Source organism: Cavia porcellus, unplaced genomic scaffold (genome assembly GCF_034190915.1).
Source record: "Cavia porcellus strain 051 isolate PalLab524CR breed Dunkin Hartley unplaced genomic scaffold, mCavPor4.1 scaffold_20, whole genome shotgun sequence".
Classification (NCBI taxonomy): Eukaryota; Metazoa; Chordata; class Mammalia; order Rodentia; family Caviidae; genus Cavia; species Cavia porcellus.
This window is the reverse complement of record NW_026947503.1, coordinates 58,971,560-58,992,549: the sequence shown is the minus strand read 5'-3', so window position 1 is coordinate 58,992,549 and position 20,990 is coordinate 58,971,560.

The following is a 20,990-nucleotide window of genomic DNA, read 5'->3' as shown; positions in this document are numbered from 1 at the left end:
TGCTGGCTTTGACACCCGCAGTGAACACAAGTCTGCCGCTGTCTTCCATCTCGTTCATGACAGACTGCGCGGTCAGGGCAGCATGACGCAGCGAGGCCGCCGTTCTCCCGAGGGCACTCCTCTGCGGGTATGGGGCTGTCTCTGGAGCCGAGGTGTACTGGGCCCTTTGGGGTGCAGATCTTTTTGGATGGCTGTGAATGCCTTTCCATTCTGCCTTCTTGTCTTTCAAATCCTTAGTTCTGACTCGGGCTTGGTAGGAGGGGACAGGAGCTTCCTTCGTTGCTGCTTTTGGTGACAACTTGGTGAAAAAGGTTCTGTTCATTACTTACACTCTTAGTGTCCTTCCTCTTTAAATTTCCCCAATTTTTTTTCAAGTTTATGGGCATTAGTAAAAAAATGAAAAATGCTATCCAAGCTTCTAGCTACAGGGAATAGAATTGACTCCAAACTGCAACCCTCTAAAATGGATCATCGTGGTTTTCCTGAGGCTACACTTTCTTCAGGATCCTCCCAGAGGAACAGTGATCATGGGAGAGGCTCCGAGAGTTCCCTAATGTCTGGCTTCTGCTCAAGGACTCTCTCACAGCCTTGCAGAATTTTTTGTGGTCTTTTCAGACAGCCTACGAAACTTTCAACCAACTTTTCTTCCTTCTCTCCTTTTTTCTAGGCTTTTCCCAAGTCTCACCCCCAACACTAGCTCTACAACAAATGTTTCTTTTAATAAAAGCCTTGATGAGTAGTCCATTCTTCAGGCTTGCCTTGAGAGGGATCCTAATGACACTGGTTTGAGAAAGCCACTGTGGTCACATAAAGATCCAGGGCTGTCTCATCTACTGCCTGGCGGGCAAACAAGATAGTATTTCCTTGGCTTGTGGAGCATGGCGCGTCCCTAGAAAATGGTATCGCTGAGTTTTTCAGTGGTGGTACATTGAGGAAAAGGATCGATGCACAGAAATATGAAATAGATAACAGAGACATTTGAAAGGGATGGGCCACAGTGCCTACAGACAGTGGAGTTGGCTGGTTATTGCTAAACTGTGTTGATGTTCTGCAGAGATGGTGAGGCACTAGGGACTGAGTCTTGGTAAGTAACTAAGAGGCTGAGCCTCAGACCCTAGGTGATAGCTTAACACAGAGGCCCTGGGTACAGGCGAGTCCATTTGAGCAGCCCGCTGAAAACCTGACTGTTAGAACTGAAACTCCCAAGGTGTTTGAGTGCTGGGCCAAGGCAGGCCTGTCACAGGAGCATCAGAACACTGATGGCACCATGACGAACGCTATAGGATGGGGAGGGGAGAGAGGGTCAGTACCATTGTGGCCTGAAAGCAGCTGTGCCAGGGCCGGATGGCTTATCTTCCTCGCTGCCTTTTCTGAGTTTCCCCTTTAGCAGAAAGGCCCACAGGAGCCATGAAGGAGCTGTTCTCCAAACCTGTGAGCAAAGGGCCACCGAGGAGTAAAAGTGGTAGCTGTAGCAGCCAGGAGAATGAAACTCTCAGATCACCCAAGTGATCCAAATGACACGTCGCTCACAGACTACAGCTCCTCGGCCCTGAAGTCTATGGCGCTTGTGTCAAGGTAAACCTGACATAAACCAGTTCATCGGGGAACTGAGGAAAATCAGTTCCTGAAAGGAACTGGACTCCCCTGATGGCTGACTTCGGCTCAGAATTATCTAGCGTCCTTTCCACTTCTCCTTAGACTGCTGGACAGTCCAGCTATCAAACCTGCCCTCACTTGGTGTCAGACTCACACCAAAATCTGATGGCTTCCCAGGCTTTCCAGTTCCCTATTTCTCTCATTTCCACCAATAAAATCCCTGCACATGAATTTCCTTCCTGTGTCTGCTTCTCGGAAGACCCAGATTAACAACACGCTGACTTTATTTTTTCTGTTTCTCTGTCATCACTCATTCATTACTCCAGAATGATTATGAAAGAAAAGGAGCCCAATTTATTGTCTGCACAACCTTTTTATTGGAAATATAGTTTTAAAGGTGCAAGTATGTTAAATGTCCTTGATTTTGAGAAGTTCAAGGCTTTTTTCTTTAATTTTAAGGAAATATTAAATGTGACAGTCATCTCATTCTAACTGACCAGGAATTTGGGTCCTAATGTTTTAGAGAGCATGTCATTTTTTTCTAGGATAATAAATTATCAAATGACTGCATAAAATTATGTAAGAATAAAATTAGCTGACAAGGGGCTGGGGATGTAGTTCAGCAGCATGGCATTTGCTTGGTAAGCACAAAGCCCTGAGTCTGATTCCTGGTTCCAAAAAAAAAGGAAAAAATAAAGAAATTAGCTGACATTACAGGGAGCTGGATAAAGGATACATGAAAACTGTCTGAACTATTTTTGCAATCTAAGTTCATATTCCTTGCTGAAGGAGCATTAAAAAATACTTAATAAATATAAATATATATATTTGATATTTGTATAACTAAATCTCAGCAGGGAAACTCTGAAATAGTGATCCTTTCAATGGATTATAATTCAAGCTCAAAGAAACTCTTTCTTTTTTCTCTGATTTGTGCTAGATAAATCTAATTGGAATTTTTAAACTAAGGATTAACAGTGTCTTTTTAAAAATCTTAGCTCTTATTTTACAGTGCTTCCTACAGTGAGCTTACCTAGTCCAAAACTTCAAAATACTCCAAAAACGAATACTGTTTTTAAGTGCGATAAGCCACCACACTGGAATATGCTGCACCTGACTTCCTGTGATGTGTTACCATCAAAATGCAGGTACAATACAAGTAATATTTAAAATTACCTTCAAAGGAGCTGAGTGGAGTGGTGCACGCCTGGAATCCCAGCACTTGGGAGACTGAGGCAGGAGGATCACCGCAAGCGCAGGACCAGCCTGGGCTACATAGTGAGTTCAAAGGCCAATCCGGGCTACATAGTGAGACTTTGTCTCAAAGAAAAACAAAAACAAGCAAACAAAAATTACCTTCAAGCTATCTGTATTAGGTATATATAAAACATCAATAAATTTTGTGTTTACACTGGGGTCTCATTCCCACAACATCTCATTATTATTATTATTGTTGTTGTTATTATTTTGGTACTGGGGATCAAACTCAGGACCTCACACCTGCCAGGCGGACTCTTATGCCACTGAGCTAAATCCCTTGCCAACATCTCATTATTTAATGCAAATATCACCCCCCCCCAAAACATGTAAGATCCAAAACACTTCTGGTTCCAAGCATCTTGAATAAGGGATACTATGTGTACCCATCCTAGATAACCTTACCCACTGAGAGGTTTCACACACTACCTCCCTGCTGAGGAAAGTAAGTTTGTATCTCCTACCTAGCTTTCCGCTCAAAGCTTCAAGAACTAGATTCTTAATTGCCCACTGACACCAACATGTCACCATTTCCAAGTGTTTCAAGATTAACTTGTCAAAAAGAAATGCACCATCTTTTCCATTAATTTATTATAATTTTAATTATTAATAATTAATTATTATTAATTTATTATTAATTTATTCTTTTTCCTGTAATTTAAAATATTAATGAAAATATGATTGACATAAACTTCAAAAGAAGGTGCTATCCAGCCAGCAATTATTGATCTTGTCACTATTTATATATTAAATCCAGGTCTTTTCTCCTTAGAGCTATCATCATCTACTACACTAACATCCTACTTTTAGTTTCAAACACTTGCTTGAGTCTTCCAGAGCTGCCAGGGCTCCAGCTGAACTGCAAGGCTATCTCTTGAGGGGTTCCCCCTTGTGTGGAAAACACGGACTCCCCTGATCTTGGCTTTGCCTCCCCCTCCCCCAGCCTCCCTTTCAGATCCTCCTCGTTTCCTGCTCACTGTCACTAGGTGACTGTGTCACAACAGCCTGCTGGACTGACTTCCTACCTTGACTCATGCTGCTGTCTCCTTGGACAGCAGTGCTTTTAAAAGCCTCTTAGTCACCGGTGAATTTCCCTCCTTTATCAGTTCAGGAGGGGCCGACTTCAGGATGCCACGCCTTAACTTATGATACCAGGGCGAGTCCCTCTCTGACCTCTAAACACTGGCATGCCTAATTTTGATTGTTCTAGCTATCGTGATGATTTTAGAAAATTTTTCTCCCTCTATAAGTGTTATAGTGAATTCAGTATTTTATTGTTAGGCTGAATTGAGGAAAATAGGAGTCAAGATTACAGATACACCTAAGGAACACTAGGTGTCACTCTCATCTTCTGTTTGAGTAAATAAATGGCCACTAATTCCACCTACAAATTTAGTTTTAAAGTCTTCCTTCTCCCCTTCCTCCTCCTCATCTTCTTCCTCCTCCTCCTCCTTTTTCTTTCCCTCCTTCCTCATTTCTTTTTTCTAGTTAAATTTTGGAGTTAACAAAAACAAAAAAAAGCTAGGTGTGCATGCTTGCAATCTCAGGATTCTATGGGAGGTTAAGGCAGGAAGATCTCCAAGTCCAAGCTCAGCTCAGCCTGGGCACTTTATTTGGTGACTTGGTGAGACACTGTTTCAGGGATAGGGATGTATAAAAACCCTGGGTGCAATACCTAGGATCCAAAAAGTAAAAATTTGAAGTCATAAAGTTTTGTTTTTGTTTTGAGACAGGGTCTTGCTATGTAGTTGAGTCTGGCCTTGGACTTCAGCTTGCTATGTAGCTCAGGCTGGCCTAGAGCTTGTGGCAGTCCTCCTGCCTCAGCCTCCTGAGTGAAGGGATTACAGGCGTGTGCCACCATGCCTGGCTTATAAAGGTTTTTTAAATTTTTGTTTTTTAAAATACTTATGCAAAATCATTTAATTTAAAAAAACACTTCTATTGTATGTTAGCTTAGAACTTAGACTATTAATATTTACTTACTATTAAACAAATGTATTGATTTTTAAAAAACATGCAGTAAATTATATTGTTTTTGAATAATCATGGAATTTGAGAAAAAGTACTGAGAAAAATCTTTTAAAACTTGCTCTAATGTATACTGGGTTTGATGATGCTTACCTGTAATCCCAAAACTTTGGTAGGATGAGGCAAGAGGATTGTAAATTTGAGTCCCACCTGGGTAACTTAGTGAGACATTATTTCAAAATTTAAAAAAATAAAAAGGGCTGGAGCTGGAGCTCTGTGCAAAGGTCCTCAGTTCAATCATCAGGATGGCAAAACCAAAACCAAACCCCGCCAAATCTGCTCTAACCTTCACGAAAGGTAATCTCTTACCTTTTGTTAAAAAGAATGAGTAATATGTTAAATCTGTTATAATTACAGAACTATCAAGATACTAAATTTTTCAAGATCCCTGAAGAATATACCAGGAACAATGCTATACCAAGGACAAAACTTAGAACGTGTTTTTAAAAGCAAAATCTTCACACTGTGTTAATTTCCAAAGTGATTTTTAATATATCTTACCTACAGCAAGACTCATACTAGCTATTATGTTCTTTCTCAAACCTGTCTCCCAGTGTATTAGCTGCATAAATAGCTCTTCTCCCATCTAATGATTTCAGCTTAAAAGTCTGTGGCCATCTTTGATTTTTCCTTTTCCTTCATCTTCTGTTTCTAGACCTTTTGCCAAGTTGTTTCTGCCTCCACGATGTATATCTCATCTGCCCACTATTCTTTTATTGTCCCCTCTCTGGTTGCAGTTGCAGCCTCTCACTTCTAACTACCTCTCTGCCCAAGTCGTCTGCAACACCACGTGCTCTCAACAGCATGCGGTGTGTGGATGAGGACAGCTCCATTCCAAACCTGTCTACAGAGACCCTGCAAGAACAGCCTGAGGTAGGAAGTCCTTTGAGGTCTGAACAAAGCCAAGATAGCCCACATGCTGAAAAGAACTACAGAACTCTGAGTGACTAATCCTAGGAGCACCACAAGGCCATCTCAGTCCTGGTACTTTAAGAAAATTGCTGTTTTTTTATTATAGCAGATATTACTGACAATGTTCTTTTCTTGGTTGGATTCGAAATGTTCAGAACTGCCAAAATGGGGTAATTTATATTAGCAAAAGAACACTGAGTCTCTTCTGAGTACTCCTCTGGTAACAATAATCCTTTTGTTATATGTGAATGCAGTTTCTTGCAAATAATTGAAAATTTCATTTTCTTATTTCAATCAGTATAGCCTCTTTGCGATTCATCTCGTTGGAGGATGTTTATTTGATAATTCCCTGCTTCCAAGGTGACTCAGTGATTGGGTTAAAAGCAGAGCAATGTTTTCTTTTCCTTATTAAGGAAAGATAATTTCTCCCACAAAATTTCCTAAATGTGGTGGTATAAGGCAGATCCATACATTTAATTTTCCAAGAAATTTATTTTTAGGTCTGTTGAGCAGATAACTTCTACTCCGAAATGAAACAGCATTTGTGTTTCATCACCTGATGTAACAGAATAACTGAGAAGGACTGGAAGGAAGTGTTCCTGGTATCTTCAGTTTTTCCTGGTATCTCCGGATCTTCTGCTTCTAGTTATTTTCAGTGTGTTCTTTGATTTGGTATGTTCTTTCCCCACCCTGGTTAGCACAGAGGGAACACTCAGCACATCTAACTATCTGAAAATAATACTCAGGCCCCACATTTAATAAATAAAAGTTTTTGCTTCCAAATAAATTTTTTCCCTAAAATCTGTGTAAAACTGCCTAAAAAGTGTCTGTCTTTATTTTAAAAATATTTTTTGCTGGCATGGATAGAGGAGGTGGGGAACAACGTTGTGGTAGTTACATTATAAATAGGAATCATGTCTTAGGTATTTCTCCCTAGCTTTTTTGTTTGTTTGTTTGTTTGTTTTGTCTTTTTGAGACAGAGTCTCACTATACATTTGAGGCTGGCCTGGAGCTCACTTTGTAGCCCAGACTGGTCTTGAACTCTCAACGATCCTCCTGCCTCAGCCTCCAGAGGGGTTGAGATTGCAGGTATGTGCCGCCATGCCCGGCTTTTCCTAACTGTTCTTTTTCTCATTTCATTTCACTTCACTTTATTTTCTGAGATGGGGTTTTGTTATGCAGTCCGGGCTGCACTGAACTTACTATTCTAGCCCAGACTGACCTGGAACTCATGATTCTCCTGCCTCAGTCTCCTGAGTACTGGGATTATGAGTATGTACCACCATACACCTTGCTTCATGTAATGTGCTTTAATAATACTGGTTATAATTTATTATATATATTCTGTCAGAGGCTGAACTGGGTACTTTTTGTGCTTTCCCATTTAACTTATTTGGTCTTCACACCAATTCTATCAAATAGTTGTTTTTCTGTTGCTTTATAACTAAGGAAACTGAAGTCAATGATGCTAAGTAACTACCCAAAGCCATACAACCAGTATGCAACAGTGCAAGGACTCAAACCCAGTTCTTTCTGGACCCCAAATATGTTTGCTCATTTGCTTTTAATCTTCTGATACTTCCTTTTATGGCTTTTCTCCCAATATTCACCAATAACTTCTCATGAGAGTCAGTTACAATCTTGGAGTGTCTGGCAGATTTTAAGCCTTAAGCATCCTCTGTCATTTTTGTAAATGCATCTGACAGTCAGTCAAGCACAGAGGATCTGTCTGAGTTGGGGCACCATCTTAGAAAAGTGCTTTCTAGATTGTCTTTAAGTAGTATCCTTCAACTTAGAAATTATTTCTCAAGATTAACCTGAGAAATGTGTTACCCCTTTTAGCAATGAACAGGAACCCCTACTAGTTACCTATGTTCTACCTGCAGATCATCTAGTTTGCTATCCTGTGCCTGTGATAACCTGTAGTGAAGCTGCAGTGGGGCAGGGCATTCGAGCCTCACTGGGAGGAAATAAGCGTCTTACGCGGTCCTCTCCGGAGCCTGAACAACCTTCAAGTGCTATTAGATCTCTGCTCACAGTACCAGGGCAAGTGATGAAAGCTGAAGCTGATGGATATAATTTAGGAGCAGCACCTTGAAATGCCAACACGCACTAAATGCTAAAGGACAGATGACCACAGTGAAGAAAGTGGACGACCTGTCATGGCCCGGAGAGGTGCTACACTGATTGATGAGAGGGTCGGTTTATGACTGAAGCTATTATCACACACACAAAGAAAGAAAGAGAAAAAGAAAGAAAGAAAGAAAGAAAAGAACATAAGCATAAATGTAATTAACACTGGTTAATTTATTGTTACTTCACCCAGAACTTTCCTCCTAATTTCTTTTATCCCCTAGAAGTTTGCTTTCTTTAAGAAATGTTGAGACTCAGACAAAAATTTAAGGAAGACTAAAGATATTTTTCACTTACACTATGGCCAGAGTTATAGACACATATTACTTATTTTTCATCCTTAATTTACCTACCTCCAGGGAAAATGTCCAATTTCATGCTTAAGCACCAAATATTTTTTCTTCTCACTATACTTTAATCCTGAAGTAAGCTCTGATATTCAGTTACAACAGGAAACTAGATGTCAAGCAAATTAAAGGGAGTTATTTTGTTCTGATTATAAGAAACTTAAATTTAGGATTTTAAATTTTTATTCCAAAGACAAAAATCTAAAGAACTTCTAATAAGCATTTTATACTTCTAATGAGGATGAAGTAACAAATAATTTAAAACCACCTAAACCTAACCCCTTGGCATTCAGTGAACAGTTGTCATGTGTTTGCTCTTCTGAGTGTCTTTAAAATAACTTTAACTTCAGTAAGTTAAAAATTTGGAAGGCATTTTTGATTCCTTAATCTGAATTTAAAATGTTTAAAAAGAGGTCTGAGCATTTCTTGGGAGGATGACTGTATGTAATATAGCTAATATGGGGAATTTCTTTCCATGCTATCTTTGAAGGTCTATATTGTTTTTACTTAGTGTTGTTTTGTTCTGATTGTTTTGCTGTATTCAATATTATGTTTTGATTGGTTTTATGGTATTCTTAGTTTGATTTTGCTATACCTGATTGACTGGACAACTATTGTGAAGAAAACAAGATATACTATGGTATCTATTACTGTTATCCCAGTATCATGCTCTAAAGTTCGTTACCAATTTTACTGCATTGTCTTGATTGGCTGTGTTGTCTTGCTTTGTTGTATTTTATTATCTTTAAAAAAGATGGTGTTTTCCACCTTAAAAAAAATAAAACCACCTAAGCAAGAAGAAAAAAATCAATAGAGCTTTTAAAAAGTTACAGACTTTTAGAGGAAAAAACATATAGTCTTGAAAATAATGGCCAGGACATTAATCCAGGTTTTGCATGAGGATTTGAGTAACCCTTCCTCCTTCACCAAGCACGGCAGTGCCATTAAGGGAAGTGGCAGCTATTTAAAGAATGTTAAGAAAGTAAAATTTTGTTTTTTAGCATTGGAGCATGAGGTGGGTCAGGTGACACCTTTAGTAATTATAGTAGGCACAGGGACCCAAGAGAATTTCAGGCCCTGGATTTAAAAGCCTGGTTTCCCTTTGATATGGAGAGCAAGAGACTTGCCCCTTTCCTAACTCTGTAATCTCACTGTCTTTCTTCAAAAATTCAAGTTCAGCAAAATACCACCAAAGTTTTCATTCCCTCCTTTCACCAATTTTATGCATTCCAACCTGCTAGTTCTTTATTTATAATCTATTTTTATTTTATAGTATCAGTGTTTTTTTTAACCCATTCTCTCTTTTAGGTTTCCATTTCCCAATAATTTTAGCTAAAATTTAATTATTTAGTACTTATAGAGTACATCTTTTGCTTAAAGAATAACATAATTTCTCTTCCTATTATTGGAGGACAGTTGGCCTACTGTATCTGTCTGTGGTTTCTGTGTTAACCACCAAGGGCTGGGGATTTAGCTCAGTGGCATAAGTGCCTGCCTTGAGAGCCTGCAGTTGTGAGTTCGATCCTTGGCACAAAAAAATAAAACAAAACAAAAAAACCAAACCACTAAACTACTATATTAACCACTGATCAGAAATTCCTTAAAAATAAAAGTTGCATCTGTACTGAGCATGTGCAGATGTTTTTCCTTGCCATTATTTTCTAAACAGTGCAGTATAACAGCTATTTGTGTGGTATTTATACTGTGGTAGGCATTATGAGTCATCTAGAGATGATTAAAAGTATGCTGGGAGGCATTCGTAGGTCATATGCAAATACTATGCAATTTCATATAAGGGGCTTGAATATTTGTAGGCTTGGAATCCATAGGAGCCAATCCTGGAAGCAATTTTCAGCTAATACTCAGGTGCGACTGCAGTACTCAAGTCATTGTACACTACTGAATTTCACATATAACTCAGTCTGAATTGCTACTTTTAAATCTTATTTGGGCAGTATTTTGGTGCTTGTTAAAAGCTATTTACTTTGTATGTCTTTATATATTGTTTTCTAAATGTATACGATTTTTTTGTGTGTGTCTTTTTGAGACAGGGCCTCGCTATGCAGTTCAGGGTGGCCTTGAGCTCACTTTGTAGCCCAGGCTGGTCTCAAACTTGCAACGATCCTCCTGCCTCAGCCTCCACATGCAGGGATTACAGGTGTGCACCACCAAGTTTGACTTGTATAGGATCTTTTTTAATGTAATTGTTTATTGACTAAAATTTATTTCGTTGCTAATGTGTTAGTTGAAAATAATCTCCAACACACATCTAAGTAATTTTCCCAAGTGAAACCAGTAGGAACTCTGAATCCATAAAGCAGATGCACCATAGTTATACTTTAAAAAAAGAAATACTTAAAGCTAATGAAGAAGATTTTGTGATTGAAAACCAGGTGTTCATGCAGTTACCCTGAATTTGCAAACCAGTCATACTTTGAGCCTAGCCCAGCCTCATGGCTCTTGTCTCATACCTGCACAGAACTCAGAAAGCAGCAGCCTCTAGAAAACTGCGGTTCAGGTGCTGCCAGCAGCTTCTAGGGTCTCTGTTCAGGTGGCACTTTTCACAGAGGCACAGTGGTCACTGAGGGAGAGAGGTATCATCACATTGTCTCTCCTTTCCTAGAAATTACGGATTAGTTCTAAAATCCTCGTGACTGTGTCTTATGAACACAGGAGTCACTCCTGTATTTACTTCACCCTGCGTTCTTGGGTCTGTGGCCTACCTGACACACCCGGATGTGAAAGTGACACCACAACCCTGCTTTTACAAAACCTGCCACGGCTGACCCTCGCCCACTTGACACCCACAGTGAATCCCAGTGCTGAAGAACTCGGCCCGCGGGTGCAGCCGTAGCTCAGTGGAAAAGCCTGACCTCACATGGGAGAGGCCCTGAGCTTGACCCTCAGCACTACCAAGAAAAAGAAGTGGTTTCAGTCAGACCTGTCCTGATTTACACTCTCAAGTTTTTGAACCCTTTGAACCTTTGAGCTTTTTGAAACTTTGAGCCCAAGAATTTGTTTCTAATCCTTTTTCCACAAACCAAAGACATTTGGATGATTCATCCTTTCCTTCAATTGACTCACCTGAAGAATTAATAACAACAGTAAGGTTATAATAAAGGCCAGCAGTGGATCATTGCTGACTGTATTCCGGGTCTGCTAAATACCTTGCGTGCATTGTCTCTTGGGTAACTGCTTACTCTTTTCAACAGCCGACAGATAGAACAATTTATGACTTTCATACCGCGGGGGTTTCCTTGGTGGTAGTGGTGCTGGGGACTGAACCCAAGACCTTTGCACTTGTGGCACCTTCACCGTGAGCCCCGGCCCTTTGTATTTTTTCTTTCCAGGCAGGGTCTCACTCAGTGGCTTAGCTGCCCAGGCCAGGCTTGAACATTTGATCTTTCTGTCTCAGCCTCCTTGAGAGCTGAGATTACAGACACCCATGACTGCACCTGGTTTATATTGTTGTTTTTCCTATTTTTATGCACAGGGAGCTGGGGTGGGAAGAATGCAGTTTGCCAAGGGTTTGCCTAGTAAAGGTGGAAAACGGAGTTCAGATCACTCTTAATTTCAAAGTTTTAAGTTTTTGTCTTTGCCTGTCTCATCACTTTCCTCTCTAGTTTGATTTAATTAAAAGTGAACACAGATACTTTTTCCCCCCATCATGTATATCACTAATAAAAGTGATTTTTATTCTGGGATTTTAAAAATGTGTCCCTAACCCTATCCTATGCCAAATCGACACAATTTTGTGAATTGGTTTTAATAACACCTTTGGTTGTTTAGACAGTCAACAAATACACTATAAGCATATACTGTGGCCTTTTGGCCACTACCCAGCAAATAATCTTGTTTCTGTCCTTTAGAAAATATAATGTGATACTTTATTTATATGTAAAGGTTATGTTTATAATGCTATTTTATAAATTTATATTTTTCTCTTAAGAAAAATGATGGATTCATTTAAAATGAACTTCTGAAAATAAATACAATAAAATGAACTTCTGACTCTAGTTTCTCCTTAGTTCCTAGGTAGCTCTGCACACACACTTGCTAATGCGTCTTGGTCCAACTGCATCCATTTTACCTCTGCCAGTTGCCAGTGACATCCCTGCCTCTCTCATGGTGACAGCCACCAAAGTTACACACCAGGATGGATGTAATCTTACAAGGTGAGGTAGAGACAGGGATTTGGGCAACATCTGAGGAAGACAGAGAAAATGCAGTTTCCTACTGTAGTGGACAATGGACACTAAAGCTAAGTTATCACTCATACTTATAGCTATAGTAATTATGACATCACCAAACTTGCCTTGTTTTTGAACACTCTGTAATATAAAGGACTCTATTCTTAAAATTTGTCAGTGTCTAATGGCACAGGAAATAAGGACAAAATTTTTCAGTAAGGAAGATGCTTTCTAACATATTAATTGGTCCTTGTACGCCAGAGACTGAGGATTGCTGTGGCATTATCCTACTATAAATTATGCTTGGTACAACTCCGAGTGCTTACATAAGGACAACAGAAGACAACTCCGCTTATTTATTTATTTATATTTTGTCTTTTTTGAAACAGGGTCTTGTTATACAGTTCAGGCTGGCCTTGGGCTCACTTTGTAGCCCAGGCTGGTCTCGAACTTGCAATGATCCTCCTGCTTCAGCCTCCCGATCACTGGGATTACAGCTGTGTGCCACCATGCCCAGCACAAACTCTATCTCTATTCATTTAGATGGTGCATTTGCCCATGCATATTTTTATTATAGTCCTTCAAAAATGAATAACACAACCTGACTCTTATTAGGTATTTGAAGGAGAGCCCACAATGTTCTAAATAACATGGGAGATGGAATATACATGCCAGACCTCTGCTATTTTTGCCTGCCCAGAATAATTTTCTCCTCTTAGGGCAACAATGTTCTGATTTTCCTTTGGAAAATCATTCACCAAACTCTGCATCATTCTTGGTTTGCATCTTTTTGAGGCAAATTTTATTCCCCCCGTTCCTGATTAATCAGAGGTGCTCTGATGAATTCAGTGCCGAGCATGCAACTCTCTCAAAGCCTAGAGGAGTCATACTTGAGTCTTTTTCAAGTCATACTTGAATCTTTTTCAAGTCATACTTGAGTCTTTGAAACCATGGAAAAATATATACATTTTCTTAGCTGGGTCCACTGTAGTCTGCTCAAATGTAAGTTTTGGGCTGCTACTTGATTACCTTTTCTAATATTTGGGAAGGATTTGTCTGTTTGTCTTAGAGGAAAGTCGGGGGGGGGGGAGCGATCAATTTGTAATGATGTCTAAACACCAAGATTTAAATATGCTTCTAAACTTGCTCTACTTATGGGTTCTTTATTTGCATTAGGTAAAATAATCTCGCCTCCATTTTTTTCCCTTATGTTAGTTTGAATTGGGTTTCTGCCCTTGAACACAAAACAATCCTGATTAATGTAGAGACTGAAGGCTGAGAGAACCAGGGGGAGCTGATGATAGCTTTAACCTCGGCTAACACAGCCTGTTTGGAAAAGAGACAGCCAGCACATATCAACACGAAGCAGGTAATTAAATGTCAAAGGATATGGTACAGACTTTAAATGCCACATAGCTGTGGCAAATACAAAGATTAACCCACCTGGGATAGGAGATAATAAAAAAAAAGTTAGAATCAGAGTCAGGCTTAAAGGGAAAGCAAGAATATCTGAATTAAGGTTAAAAAAAAATAAAGCTCTGAAACCCGAATGTCGCAGTGTAAATGTGCAAACTGGGAGATGCTAGAGAGCTCCCCCAGGCAAGTTGAGCTGGAGACCACTGAAGGTGAGGTGCACAGACAAATGGGGCCGGGCCTCGGAGGCCTTGAGGGCCAAACAGAATTTCATACGGTTTCGGTGCAAGCATTAAGAAGTCACTGTATAATTCTGAGTGGGTGATTAAATATCAAGCAGGAACATTAACCTGGCGATGTTGAATAATGGGTAGACTGAAGTCCGTGTGAATTGCTATGTAGTCACTGTAGCAGTGACACATAATAGATTGTCCCATTATATTATTCCTTGGCGTATCTAACAGACAGTTTGGCTCACAAGAATAATAAGATGATGAAAGTTAATATAATACAATATACTATATAATTTCTTTTTGAATTCCTTAGTCAACAGTATAGCAACAACCCCCCACCACAAAACTGTAATGTTAACAAAGTGTAAGTACATCAAGTACTTGTACCAAGATCAGGATGTTCTGAGGCTTATTAACTAGCTGGCCTTTTAAAAAATAAACTACAAGTCAATTTGGTTTACTTGGCTCCTGGCTTCCCTGTATCAGCCAATTAAAGCCACAGTCCTCCTTAAGAATTTCTAGCAGAAGAAAAAGAGAAAGCAAATTAATAAATTTTTCTCTCTTCCAGATCTTTACCTTTCACTTGTCACCAGCCCCTCAAGTTCAGAGCCTCATAGCTCAGCTCTTGCCTTCTTTTTCACTGTATCCAGTCCAGAGATCTTTCCCAGTTACCACTCAGATTACATCATGCCTTTGTTCAAATAAACCCAAAAAACCTAACGACTTCCCATTGCATTCTAAAAACTTCAATGCGATCTCGAAGGTCATCCAGAAGTCTGTCCTCAGCTTCCCTCCCCAGCTTTACTCCTTAAAACATCCTGCTTGTATAGTACATGCACCATTAAATCAGAATGTATTTCTCTTCTAGAGAAAAGAAATACTTTTATTTCCCGCGCCTGTGGCATGTTCTTCTGCGGTCACAGAGCATTCTGGTTTAACTCCTGAGAGGCCGTGTTATGCTCGCCTTACCCCCAGTAACCGAGTCTTCCCCCGACTTGACCATAAACAGTTTGAAGGACCACATATTCTTCACTTTTGAAACCCCCCATAAAGCCAGTGTAAGTGTCTTTACTTTTTTTTTTAGTACAATACTAGGATTGAGCTTATGGCCTTTGCATTGACTTACACCACCCAGGATGGGGTGAAACGTGCAGCCCTCCCGCGTCAGACTTCGCTGGGCCTGCAGACGTGTGCCGCCATGCCTGGCTGGCTCTTTCTCTTGTCACATTTACACAGCTTAGAAGTGAAAGAGCCCGAGACTTTCACAAGGCTAGTTAGGAAAAATAGGGATTCCCTTCTGTCTATCCTCTTGTCTAGCAATTTTGGTATTTATCTTATCTAAATAATGCTACAGTTAATTCAAGATTTGTCAGTTTTTTTATTTTATTTTATTTTATTTTGATTTGTCAGTTTTGCCATTATGCGTGGCACTCTACTGTGAAAGGCAGAGATCTGCAGCTCTGTCGTGCTCCCACCGCATGTCCCAGAATGCATCTTCCCAGCCCACCCTTCTAATACAGTTATGCTGTGATTTTTGTTAAATGTACATTATGTACATAATTATTTATTATATATACATGCATAATAAAGTCTATGTAAATACGCTTCACAGCTGAGCCATATAAGTAACAATGCTTACTTAGTCTTTTCTGCATCTTATTTTCTTTTCTTTTTTTTGTCTTTTTCCTTTTTATCGGTACCAGGGCATCTAATTTTCTTCAGGATTACTCATTGCATAGTTTTTGTTTGCTTCGTTCTCTTTGTATTTTCTCTAGTTCAACCTCAGAGTCTTCAGTAATTACCTAAATCTCTTAATACATTTCCGTGTACCAAGTGCTCCATCAATTTAGCTCTTAAGAAGACAAACTTTTGGGCTTATTTCAATCTAGACCAAGTGCCACCTTTCTGTAGCAGCAGGCATTACTCTGGAATATTTCTGTACTATCATTCTAGCAATTCTGTAGGTCTCTCTTGTTGGGTCCTTTGTTTCCTGCATCCATATTTTGCTTGGTTTGTTGCATTCTTCCTTTCCTTTCTCTCTGCGGTACTGCGGATTGATCCCAGAGCCTCATGCATGCTAGACAAGCGCTGTACCCCTGAGCTGTGTCCTCCAGTCCTATTAAGGTGTATGTGAGAAAGTCTCACTAAGTTGCTGAAGGTGGCTTTGAACTTGTGATCCTCCTGCCCGTGGTGACCATATCAGCTTCATCTTTTGTTTTAATGAAGCACTTATTTAAAACATGCAGTTTTAACAGCAGCAGATGTTACCTGAAAAGTAATACACGGAAGGTAAAGCTTTGAGACCTTGCATGAGTGAAAAAGTCTTCATTTGCTTGTCCCACTTGATCGATAGTTCAAATGACTCTAGAATCAATTGGACATAATTTTCCTTCAGAACTCTAAAGGGATCTTCACTGTCTTCTAGATTCCAGTGTTGGGAAGTATAATTATTCTTATTATTCATATTACCAAGAATAGTATTCTGATTCTCAATTCTTTCTGTATGACTTGTTTTTTCTCTCTACAATAGCTTGTAGAATCCTGTTTATCCCTCATTTTAATACATCTCAATATACTATCATGTGAGATGAATATTTTATCTACTGTGATGTATTTTTTTTTCATTTCTTGAAGTATTTCTCTGAAGATTTTCTTCTTTCAATTTCTCTACTCTCCATTTCTGAAACTCCTATTAACTGGTTGCTGAATCTCTAGGAGACTAGAGATTTTTAATTTGCAAAAGCTTTCTTTGCATAATCCTTTTTTTTTTTTTTTTTTTTTGTCTTTTTGAGACAGGTCTCACTATGTAGTTTAGGCTGGCCTTGAGCTCACTTTGTAGCCCAGGCTGGTTTTGAACTTGCAACAATCCTCCTGCCTCAGCCTTCCAAATGCTGGGATTACAGTTATGAGCTACCATGCCTGGCTCTGCATAACCCTTTTATATATCCAATATCTTCTCTAGATTTCTAAAATATTATTTGATATTTCATTCAATATATAGCTGTGTCTCCAAGTTTTTTTTTCAAGTTTGTTTGTTTTGCTTTTCACCTTTCACTCCAGAGACTTTTCACTAATATTTGGTGGTCCTTGGACATAAGGTCATAGTCATGAGAGTGACACCAAGAATCTCTGAGCACGCAGGTAAGACACAAATGTAGGATCATCTACCTGGATCAATTATTTGGGGACCTTAAGGTCCTTTCTTTTGGAGTGGTATCTTTCTTCAGGGATCTTTCAGTCATTTTCCCACAGTGTGATGTCCAGTGCTCTGTGAGTTCAGCAGGGAAAGAGGACTTAACAAAATTCAACGTAAAATTTATAACTATTTGCTTACTATCTCTGTGTCCAGCATAATACCCCACAAGCCACAAGTGTGCCTATTGTCCTCAGGGTAAAGGACTCTTTATTTCACCTATTGAAAGAACAAATCTACGTTATTTTGTGAGGTGAGAGAACAGTTATCCAGCTATGTAGAACTGAGGAAATCTGGGGATTTAGGTGTTCTATAGAATTTTAACATAGACTCCTACTTTGAGCCCCAGTTTTCAAACATGTCTGATGCCACCAATTCCTTTGCCATTTTAGTAATTAACTTTCTTAAATCTGCTAGATCAGTTGTTATATAGGTTTCCAGTTTCCAAAGTTAATTTCCATTATCTCCTTTCTGGTTCTTTATGGCTGCAAAGTTTCTTGTCTTTCATAAAATATTATTATTATTATTATTTTGGTAGACTTTCAGTAGGATGAAAAATGAATGAGCTTAATTTGTCATTTTCATTCATAACCTGAAAGGTTGATTGTAGTTGTAGGGATCTGTTTCTGGGCTGTCTATTCCACTGCATTCATCTATTTGCTCTTTTTCCAGCACTGCACACTGTCCCGATTACTGCAGTTTGTTTGTAAGCCTTAAAGTTGCACAGTGTCATTCTTCCAATTTGTTCACTTCCTTTAATCTTACATTATCTACTCTGGGTCTTATGATGCTCCATATAAACTTTAGTTTGTCAAAATTCACAAAATAACTTCCTGGGACTTTTTGATTTGCTCTGAAACTATATACCAAGTTGAAAATAAGAAATATCTTGACAATATTGAGATTTCTTATCCATGAATATGAAATATCTCCATTTATTTAGTGGTTCTTTAATTAGAATTTTGTATTCTTCCTTACATAATCCTTTTTTAAAAAGAGAATAAAACCAAGCAAAATAAAACAGAATAAAGCCAATCAAAACAAAAGAGTGGGGCCAGGAATTTAGCTCAGTGGTGTTAGCATGTGCCTGACAAGCTCAAGGTTGTGAGTTTGATTCCTGACACAAACAACAGCAACAACAACAAAAAAACCCAAAACTAGTATAAGTGATATAGGATTTCAAAACAAGACAACAGGAAATCAACAATGGCTATCATAGTGCCTCTTGTTGTCTTCAAAACAGCTGCCCATACCATCAGACATAGTAAAATCAAACAAAAAAAGAACAGAATAGAACCAATGAAAACAAAATAATGAAAGCAATACAGGACTTCAAAACAAGATAAATAGTAGACCCAAAATGGCTATCATAATATATCTTGTTATCTTTGAAATAGCTGCCCATGTCATCAGATATAAGCAAATCAAACAAAACAAAACAGAACAAAACCCAATCCAACAAAACAATCAAAATGATACAGGACCTTAAAACAAGATAAAAGGGAATTAGCAATGGCTACCACCATCAGAAAGGGATCCCCTAGGATGCTACATTGCATATTGTGATCCTCTGAGTAGATGATCAGACTACCAACTGAAGGCCTGCAGAGTCAGTGAAACACTAAACACTACAAGCAGTAAGCTGTATTTTACTTTAATAGCTATCATCTCAGCCTGTGTTTCTCCAGATCAGCTGGTTACTTACAGGGTGGGAGTGGCTCTTCTCTCCCTGCCCACCTGCCGGAAGGGGCAGGCATCTGGTTCTCCTCCCCGTGGCCCACATACAGCACCGGCTCACAGGAAGTGGCTGGCTTCTGTTCTCACATAAATCTTGTACATATTTTATTAGATTGATACCTAACTATTTCTTTTGAGGGCACTAATATAAATGTACTGCATTTTAAATTTCAAATTGCACTTGTTAATTGTTGGTATACAGGAAGGCAGTAACCAGTATATCAACCTGTATCCTGCATTTTTCCTATAGTTGCTCATTAGTTCCAGCTTTTTGTTGATTCTTTCAGATCTACATGGACTATCGTCTGATCTATGAATGAAGATAGAAGATTTCTTCCCACTTGTTACACCTTTTATTTTCTTAGTGCATCATCTAGGACGTCTCATACAGTGCTAAACAGGAGGGGCAGAGTGCCTAGACTTCCTCCACTGAGTACAGTGTTAGCTGTAGGTTTTGCAGATATTGTTTGCCAGGTTGGTAATTCCAACATCCTTGTCATAGCTAGTTCTGTTGTACCTCTTCATACTGTATTTTTAGCCTTTCAGTATACTTAGCAATATTTTCCTTGATACCTAAACATGACGCAGTGGAGCTGCTGTGAGTGGCTCTTAGTAATGTAGGGGTAACATCTGAGGGAAAGGGAAGCAGCACAGTCTTGTGGTCTGGAGAACAATCACACTTTTACAGCACTAACTATGGCTTGAGCATTATTCCAGGACTGTGAATATATTGTTTTACTTAGTCCATCCCACTTTAAAAATAGTTTTATTGGAGTATAACATTTAACCCAATTGAAGTATGTAATTTAAAGGTTTTTAATATATTTACAGAGTTGCGAACCCTTGATACAATAAGTTTTAGAACATTTTTATCACTGCATTAAAAGAGTCCTCATGAATTTTCATCTCCTAGTTTCCTTACCCCTCTTATTCTAGGTGACTACCTACTTTCTTTCTTTCTTGATAGATTTATCTATCCTGTACATTTTCTATGAACAGAAACATACACCTTATAGTCCCTTGTTATTGTCACCTTTCACTTAGCATATTGTTTTCAACTTCATCCACAATATAACAGGCATTAGTACTTTATTGTTTCTATGGCCACAAAATAATTCCATTGGATTGATATGCCTTATTTTGTTGATGGGCATTCATGTTACTTACGCTTTTTGGATGCTATAAATAATGACACCATGAAAATCTTTTTTTTTTTTTTTTTTGAGACAGAGTCTCACTGTGTGTTTCAGGCTGGCCAGTGTTCATTATGTAGCTCAGGTTGGCCTCAAACTTGTGGCGATCCTCCTGCCTCAGCCTCTCAAGTGCTGGGATTACAGGTATGCACCACCATATCCAGCACCATGATGTTAATATACAATTTATTTTTTCATGTTTATTTTTTATTAATACATTTTTACAGTACATACTGATCATATTCTTTGTGGAGAATTGGTCCGTCTGTATAACACATGTGAATTCTTTTTCATCCCTTCCCCTCTCCTTCCATCTTTTGTTCCCCTTCCCACTTGCAAAAGTTCTATTTCGCTATTTTCTACTTTTTGTTGTGCACTTTATTTTTATTTTGTATGATATTTAAAGTTGTGTGTCTGATTTATTTCATAACACTGTGGTCTCAAGGAGTATCCATTTTCCAACAAATGACTCAAGTTTATCTTTCTTATGGCACGGTGGTAGTCTGTTGTATATAAATACTACATTTTCTTTAGCCTTTCATCTGTCGATGGATGGACCTGTAGACCACTTCCAAGATTTAGCCATTATGAGTTGCTGCTATAAACATGCATGTCTCACTGTAATATGATGTTTTAAATCTCTCAAGAAGGTACCTAGGAGGGGGATAGCTGAGTCGAGTGGAATTTCTGTTTTTAGTTTCATGAGGAATCTCCACACTGATTTCTATAGTGGTCATGAATTTGCATTCCCATCAGCA